This window comes from Petaurus breviceps, unplaced genomic scaffold (genome assembly GCF_028583685.1).
Source record: "Petaurus breviceps papuanus isolate PSGF00001 unplaced genomic scaffold, PetGlider_PUasm1.0 174, whole genome shotgun sequence".
Lineage (NCBI taxonomy): Eukaryota > Metazoa > Chordata > Mammalia > Diprotodontia > Petauridae > Petaurus > Petaurus breviceps.
Window position 1 is genome coordinate 35,780,584 of NW_027185761.1, and position 9,074 is coordinate 35,789,657.

At 33.7% G+C, this 9,074-nt stretch overlaps 1 protein-coding gene and 1 pseudogene across 1 annotated transcript in view; one reads left to right on the forward strand and one right to left on the reverse strand.

Annotated features, from left to right (window-relative positions):
• Nucleotides 1–1,898, forward strand: part of LOC138158354 (60 kDa heat shock protein, mitochondrial pseudogene) — a 3,999-nt pseudogene extending 2,101 nt beyond the window's left edge.
• CNTN6 (contactin 6) overlaps nucleotides 1–9,074 on the reverse strand; it is a 517,724-nt gene that overhangs the window by 507,484 nt on the left and 1,166 nt on the right. The gene's annotated exons all lie outside the window — the stretch shown is intronic.

The following is a 9,074-nucleotide window of genomic DNA, read 5'->3' on the forward strand; positions in this document are numbered from 1 at the left end:
TGTGGTAGCTGCAAACCCTGAGGACGCTTGGGGTGCTTGCTGCTACACAGTCCTTGCATGTTCCACTGCTAAGGAAGGTTTTGAGAAGATTAGCAAAGGAACAAATCCACTGGAGATCAGGAGAGGTGAGATGTTGGCTGTTGATGCAGTCATTACTGAACTTAAGAAGCACTCTAAACTTGTCACAACTCCTGAAGAAATTGCTCAGGTTGCTACAATTTCTGCAAATGGAGACCAAGAAATTGGCAACATAATATCTGGAGCAATGGAAAAGGTTCGATGAAGGGGTGTCATCACAGTAAAGGATGGAAAAACATTGAATGACGAGTTGGAAATTATTGAAGGCATGACGTTTGACAGAGGTTATATCTCTCCATATTTTATTAATACAGCTAAAGGTCAGAAATGTGAATTCCAGGATGCATGTTTTCTTAAATGAAAAAAAAAAGATCTCTAGTGTCTAATCGATTGTACCTGTGCTTGAGATTGCAAATGCCCACCATAAACCTTTAGTTATATTTGGTGAAGATATCGATGGAGAAGCACTAAGTACACTAGTTTTGAACAGACTAAAAATTGGACTACAGGTCATTGCAGTAAAAGCTCCAGGATTTGGCAACAAAAGGAAGAACCAACTTAAGGATATGGCTATTGCTACTGGTGGAATAGTGTTGGGAGAAGAATGATCAACTCTAGATCTTGAAGATATTCAAGCTCATGACTTTGGAAAGGTTGGAGAGGTCATGGTAACAAGAAATAACACCATGCTTTTGAAAGGAAAAGGTGAAAAATCCCAAATTGAGAATCATGTTCACAAAATTGTTGAACAATTAGACATTACTACTAGTGACTATGAAAAAGAAAAGTTAAATGAATATTTGGCCAAACTTTCTGATTGGGAATCTGTAAAAAAAGTTTGTTGGAAAAAGTGATTTAGAAGTGAATGAAAAGAAAGACCGGGTTAGTGATGCACTTAAAGCGACATGTGCTTCTGTTGAAGAAGGCATAGTTCTGGGAGGAGGCTTTGCATTGCTTTGATGCATTCCTGCCTTAGAGAAATTAATTCCAGCTAATAAAGATAAAAAATTGGAATATAAATAAATAAGAAGTTGTTGAAAATCCACACAATGACCATTGCAAAGAATACGGGTGTTGAAGGCTCATCAATAGTTGAGAAAATTTTACAAAGCTCCTCAGAGATAGGTTATGACGACTTGCTTGGAGATTTTGTGAATATGGTTGCAAAAGGAATTATTCACCCAACTAAGGTTGTAAGAATTGCTTTTTTTGGATGCTGCTCGTGTAGCTTCTCTTTTAACTACAGCAGAAGTTGTTACTGAAATTCCTAAAGAAGAGAAAGAACTTGCCATGGGAGGAATGGGTGGCATGGGTGGAGGCATGGGAGGTGGCATGTTCTAATTTCCTAGAATAGTGCTCTATCATGATCTGTGAGGCAAGCAAGACTCAAGGCAGTGTTCTTTGCTAACTTCAAAGAAGTCAGTTGGATAGAGGACTGAAGTAAAGGTTGATGTTTGAGAAAATCACTATAACCATCAGTTACTGGCTTCAGTTGGCAAAATATATCATGGTTTACTGCCATCATTATCCATGATAAAGATAATTTATTTGGTATTTTTTTAATAAAGACATTTGTACATTCCTAATACTGGGTGCAAGATCCATGTACTGATGTTCTCCTTTCAACTTAAACCAGATGACACACTTTTACTCTTATTCTGTTAAATCAGAATTTTAGTATTTACCATCACCAGAAGGAAAGTTCAGAAGCAGCCTTTCTGTGCAGATAAAGATTAATTAAAATTGTGCACAAAGTAGAGAGATATGCAATTATGTGATGATCTTTGTGTAATAAAATTGTTTAAAGTAAAAAAAGAAAATTTAGGCAAATAAAAACTAATGACTCCATGAGACATTAAGAAATAAAGGAAGTCAAAAGATTGAAAAATGGGGGGAAATATTAACTACCTTATTGGAAAAACTAACTGACCTATAGTATAGATTGAGGAGAGATAAGTAAAGAATTATTGTTTTCCTCAAGGTCATGACTGAAAAAGGGTGCCTGGACAACTTATTTCAAGAAATTATAAAAGAAAACCTAGCCAATATTTTAGATTCAGAGAGTAAAATAGAAATTTGAACAATCCACAAATCACTACCAGAAAGAAATCCCAAAATGAAAATTCCTTGTAATATTATGAGAAATTTCCAGAACTCCCAGGTCCAAGAGAAAATATTGCAAGCAGCCAAGACATGATTCAAATGTCATGGAGTCACAGTTAGGATCTTCTGTCACCAAGATTTAGGAGCTACCACATTAAAGGAAATTAGAATGTGATATTCCAAAAAGTAAAAGAGTAAGAATTATGATGAAAAACAACCTTCTAAGCAAATTTGAGTATATTTCTTCAGGGCAAAATATATATTTAATGAAATGAACCATTTTCAAGAATTGCTGAACAAAGCTGAATAGAAAATTTGACAGTGAAACAAAAGATTCAATAAGATTAGACAGTTTACTTTCTTTTATGAGATTATCCATATTACTGCTAAGAATTTTTGTCATTAATATGACAGTGATAAACAGTGATAACAATAGAGTGATAAACTGAAATATCTCAACTTCTAGGATAAGAACTCACTATTTCACAAAAACTTCTGGGAAAACTGGGAAATAGTATGGGAGAAACTAGATATAGACCAACATCTTATATATCAAGATAAGGTCAAAATGGGTTGATGATTTAGACATAAATGGTGATGCCACAGGCAAATTAAAAGAGGAAGTAATAGTTTACCTGTCCAAAGATTGGAAGAATTTATGGCAAAACAAGATACAGAAAGCATTACAAGTGCTAAGTGACTAATTTTGATTAAATTAAATGTTAAAAAATTTAATGCAACAAAGATTAGATGGAAAGCAGCAAATTGGGAAGCTATTTTTACCATAAGCATATCTGATAAAAATTTAATTTCTCAAAACATAGAGACTTAGATTTATAAGCATATTAGCCATTTATCAATTAACAAATGTTCAGATTATATGAACAGGAAGTTTTGAAATGAAGCAATCAAAGTGATCTAGAGTAATATAAGAAAAAGTCATAACTCACTTTCATAAGAGAAATGTGAATTAAAACCACTCTGAGGTACCACCTTACTCTTATCTGGTTGGCTAATATAAGGTAAAATGAAAATGATAAATGTTGCAAAACATGTGCAAATGTTGGAATGCCAATGCACTATTGGTGGAATTGTGAACCAATCTAACCATTTTGGAGACAATTTGGAACTATGCAAAAAAGTGCAATCATACTGTGTAGACTCTTTTATCAAGCAATACCACTGCAAGGTCTGTATCCCAAAGAGATAAATAAAAAGGGAAATAGACCTACATCCACAAAATTACTTGTAACAGCTCTTTTTGTGGGAACAAAGATTGGAAAATGAAGGAATACCCATCAGTTAGGGAATTACTGGACAAATTGTGGTATATGAATGTAATGGAACACCGTTGTGCTTTAACAAATGATGAGTAGGAGGATTTATTTTTAAACCTAGAAAGATTTACATGAACTGATGCAAAGTGAAGTGAACAGAACCAGGAGAACATTGTACACAGCAACAGCAAAACTGTGTTGATAAACTATGATTGATGTAGCTCTTAGCAGAAATATAATGATCTGAGACAAATTAAAAAAAATAATCTGTGATGGATAATTCTATCTACCTCCAGAAAAAGAACAGATGGAGTCTGAATGCAGATCATAGCATGCTATTTTCACTTCTTTTTTTCTTAGATTTCTCTATTTTGTTCTGTTTCATCTTTCACAACATGACTAATTTAGAAATATGTTTTACATGATTGCACAGATATAACCTATATCAAATTGCTTACACTCCTGGGAAGAGGGAGGGAAGCAAAGCTAAAGATTTGGAACTCAACATTTTACTTAAAAAGGAATGTTAATAACTTTCTACATGTGTAATTTGAAAAATAAAATTCTATTTCAAAATGAATTTAAAGATGAAAGAAAACACACATATATACACACAAATAGATTCATATAGAAATCTATCTTACTGAACAGGAAAGTAAGAGAAGGGGGATGGGATGATAAAGGGGAGAGTAGACTAATGAGGCAATGGTCAGAAGCAAAACTGACTCTTGAGATGGGAAAAGATAAAAAAGAGAGAGAGATTAATGTAAAAAAGTAAAATCAAAGGAAATGGCCAATTGGAACACATAATTGAACGTGAATGGCATGAACTTAGGTATAAAGTGCAAGGAGATAACAAGAATGAATTAGAAATTAGAATCCAATAATATATTCTTTGTAAGAGAAACACTTAAAACAGAAACACCCACAGTTTTAAAGCAAGGGACTGAAGCAGAATAGTTTATGCTTTTCCTGAAGTGAAAAAATGCGTTGACAGCAATCATGATATCAGAGCAAAGCAAAAATAAATTTAACTAGAGTTGATAATCAAGGAAATGACATTTTGATGAAAAGTATCATAGAGAATGAAGTAGTGACAACAGATTTTACAACAATTTTCCCAGTGAAAGTCCTCATTTCCTAAATATGTAGGGGAATGAGTCAAATTTATAAAACATAAGCAACATTTCCCAATTGATAAACTGTCAAAGGATATAAACAGGGAATTTTCATAAAAAGAAGCAATGCTCTATGTATTAATTTGAAAAAAATACTCTCAGTCAATATTGATTAGAGAAAGGCAAAATAAAACAGCTCTGAGGGACCAACTTAAACTTCAGAAACGATAAATGAAGAAGGGATTGAGGAAAAATAGCTACACTAATAAACTTTTGGTGGAATTGTGAATTGGCCCAACAATTCTGGAAAACAAAATGAAACTATGCAAAAAAAAAAAACTATAAAACCATGCAGACCCTTTAACCCAGAAATAACACAACTCTATCTGGATCCCAAAGAGATAAAAGAAGTATAGAAGTGACTTATATATAAAAAGGATTTATAATAGCTTTTGTGGGGATAAGGAAATGGAAATTATATGGGCACTCATCAATTGGGGAATGGAGAACAAGTTGTGGTTTATGATTGTGATGGGAAAACTAGTATACTACAATAAATGATGAGGGGGATGATTTCAGTAAAAAAAAACCTGGGAAGAATTATATTAACTGATGCAAAATGGAGCAAACTAAACAAGGAGAACATAGCATGCAAAACCGCACTATTGTATGTATGATTGACACTGAAAGACTTAGTTACTTCGACAAGTACAATGATCCAAGACAACTTCAAAGGACATATGATGAAAATTTTTGACCAGCTTTAGAAAAAGAGAAGTGATGAACTCTGAGTACAAATACATTTTTCACTTTAAAATTTTTTTCTTGCTAACATGGCTAAAATGGAAATATGTTTTAGATGAATTCACATGTATAATGGTTATTATATTGCTTGCCTTCTCAGTGCATGGAGAAAAGGTTGGAGGGAGGGAGAGGATTTGGAACTCAGAATTTTCTTTGTAAAAATAAGGTAAAAATAACTAAAAATTAAAAAACAAAATTTAGAAATTTGCTTTCTTGAGCTGGTATAAGCTGAATATAGCACACCCCTATATAATTTAATTACTTATAAGTAGAATTGTCCATCTAGATCTATTATAATGACTTCTGACTAAATATTTATGACTCATCTCTTTAACTATGTGGTTTCATGGGGTTATGGAGAGCATTTTATTTTATTTTACCTTCCAGGTTAGACATTTGTATTAAATTTTATAACTCCTTAAAATTATATTTCAAATGGTTTGTGTATATTTGGACCCTGTGGTTCAGTTTTTCCAGTCATCCCCAACTCTTTGTGACCCTTTTTGTAATTTTCTATCAGAGATACCAGAGTGGTTTGACATTTCCTTCTTCAACTCATTTTACAGATGAAGAACCAAGGCAAATAGGGGTAAGTGACTTGCCCAAGGAAACAAAACTAGTATTTTAAGGCCAGATTTAAACTCATAAGGATGAATCGTCTTGATTTCAGTCTGGGTATTCTATCTACTGTGCCACCTAACTACCCTGTCTATATGGACACTACCATATAGTATTTTTTTCAAAAGAAAAATACAACCTCTACCTTTTCTCTTTTTCCAGTTTAAAAACATCTAGTTCCCAGTATAGAATAATTTGAGCCACACCACAAATAATCAAAATTTATAAAGCATTTTTTGATTTATAAAATTCTTTACATATGTTCCCTTATGTGATGCTCACAAAATTGCTGTGAAGTATGTTCTTTATTGACCCCTTTTATAGATGAGGAAAGTGAGACTTAGAGAAGTTAATTAATTCACCCAGGGCTATCAAAATTTTTCCTGTTGGGTTTAAGGTTTACCTCAATGTTATGTCCTGGGCCTTCTTTTCTTCTTTCCTGTATTTAACTATTATCTTTAAATGCAAGTAACTTCCAAATGAACAAAAATGACCTCAGACTCTCAACTGAGTTCAATACTGTATCTCCAACTGCTCAGTATATCCAAATAAATGTGCTTTGAGGATTTCAAGCTCCACATGTCCAAAAAGTAACTCCTTATCTTCCCCCATAAATACGTCAGCTTCTCCTAGCTCCTCTACCACTAGTGTGCACCATTATTCTTTCACTCACCAAGTTTGAGAATACCAGAGTCATCCTCAACACCATGGCCATGGTGGTTCCTCATGGCCATGACCAATCTGTTCCTAGGTTTTGTTGATTTTACTCCTCATCGTCTCTCACATCTCTCCACTCCTCCCCATTCACTCTGTCACCACTCTGATTCAGATCCACATCACCTGAACTGAAGCAATACCCTCCTAATCTGTCTCTTTGCATAGAACCTCTGCCCTCTTCAATATAGCTTACATTCATCAGATGGAACTCTTAAAGTTCAGATACAATCATGTCACTGTGTTGTTCAAGATGAATTAGCTACCCATTACTTTTAAAATCAAACTCCTCTATGTGACATTTACAACTCTCCACAAACTAACTATAGACTAGCTTTGCAGGTTTACTACACATTACTCCCTCACATGAATTCTGCATTTTAGCCAAAGTGTGCTCTTTCCTGCCCCCCTCAAGGGAAATTCCACCTGCTACCTCAATTCACATAAGGAACCTTTTGCCATTGTTTCTTCTTTTAAAGATCCTAATAACCACATGGAATAATGGAAAGAGCTATGAACTTTAAGGCATAACAATAGGTTTCAAGTTATGGATATACCCTCTATTTGCTGTTGTCATGTCATTTAATCTCTTCAGGTTTTAATTTTCCTCAACTAAACAGAACAGATACAAATTTTTTCCCTGCCTACCTTAGCAAAGTTTTAAATGGAATCTAATTTATAAATTCTGGAATCAATATAAATGGATTGTTAATATTATTCAACAGGCTGCTGTGATTTGAAATATAATGGAATCCTACTATGATGTTTCCAACTATCACTGAATTTTGAATGAGGTGCATCCTACAACAGACACAGTGAAAATCACATATGGCTATAAATAGGTAGTTGGAATTCACCTAGGACAAGAACACTGAGTAACCATGAGAAGGAGATTCAAAAGTCTAAGATCATACATGACCAAAGGACGACAGATTTAGAGCTTCATGGGACTTTAGAAGAAAATAAGATCTTGAGAATTAAAGTGACTTACAGTGACACACACCTAATAAAGGGGAAAGGTGGGATTTGAACCTGAATTTCTGATTACAAATAAATTATTTCCATTGTGCATGATGATTTCAACTATTTATGGAGTTGCCACCTGAAAAGAGAATTTTTTTTCTGTATTCTTCAGAGAGAAGAACCACAACCAATGGGAAGAAATTCCCAGCACTTAGAACTATCCATACCATTTCAGAAGGTAGGCAATTTATCCACATTGGAAGTCTTCAACCATGCCTTGAAGACCAGTTCTCAGACATAGCACAGAGGAGATTATTTTCATCCATGAATTTGATTAACCAGATTTTAATATTTTTTTGAGATTCCTTTGAACTATGACAATTTTCGATCATGAAATCCCCAAATATAACCTTTGTAGCATGGATATGAAAACAGATTTAACTAGTGTTGATACCCACAAGATAAAAACCAAGAGTAGTAGTCTGAGACAAGATAATTCCTTTGTTTTAAGACATTGTCAGAATCTTTATCGCTAAAATGAAATAGATGTACATTGAACTAGATGTACATTAAAGTCCTTTCTGACTCTAAATATATGACCTACGATTCTCTCTCCCCATGTCCTGCTGAATTACTAGTTTAGTACATAAATTACTGCCACCACTTTGATTAGACAGGCAGTTAGTAACTGTATATGATTCTTTTTCATTGCAATTTTATCTTTCTCTTAAGACACTAGATTCAATCTAAAATTAGAGCTAAGTTGCATAGTTCAACACATTGACAAAAGAATAACATAAACCACTTTTCATTTAAAAAATCATAATGGGAGCTGTAAATAAAAAAAAAAAACTTTTCATACTTCACTAGAAATGAAAAGTGATAGCAATATATTATAGTAGTCCAAAAATGATGTGCCTTTCTATTAGGATTTGATATGTTATGCATTTATATAACCTTATATAAAAGTTTGGAGGCTTAGCCATTGAAAATCCCCTAGAACAAGCTGCCATGAAGAATTGCTAACAAGTTATTGAAATATCAAAGGCAAAGTGACTTTGAATGGATGATGATACAGTATACTAATCTTGTCACTGGGTATTCAGAATTGGTATTTATGTGTAAGTGTGTATGTGTGTGTGTGTGTGTGTGTGTATGCAATGGTTAACATTCTCCATAAAAAAATGCACAGCAGGCCAACTTTGTGAAATCTTTGAGGACAAAAGATGATAAACAAAACCATCAGATAAATAGAAATTGCACAGTAATAGCAATTCCATATTCAACATATGGCTCCTCCTTTGTACAAACATCTTTGAAAGCACTGCCACCAAAGATAAAATGAGTACTTCATTTCCTGAATTCTATGTAATTTAACTCTCTCTCTCTCTCTCTCTCT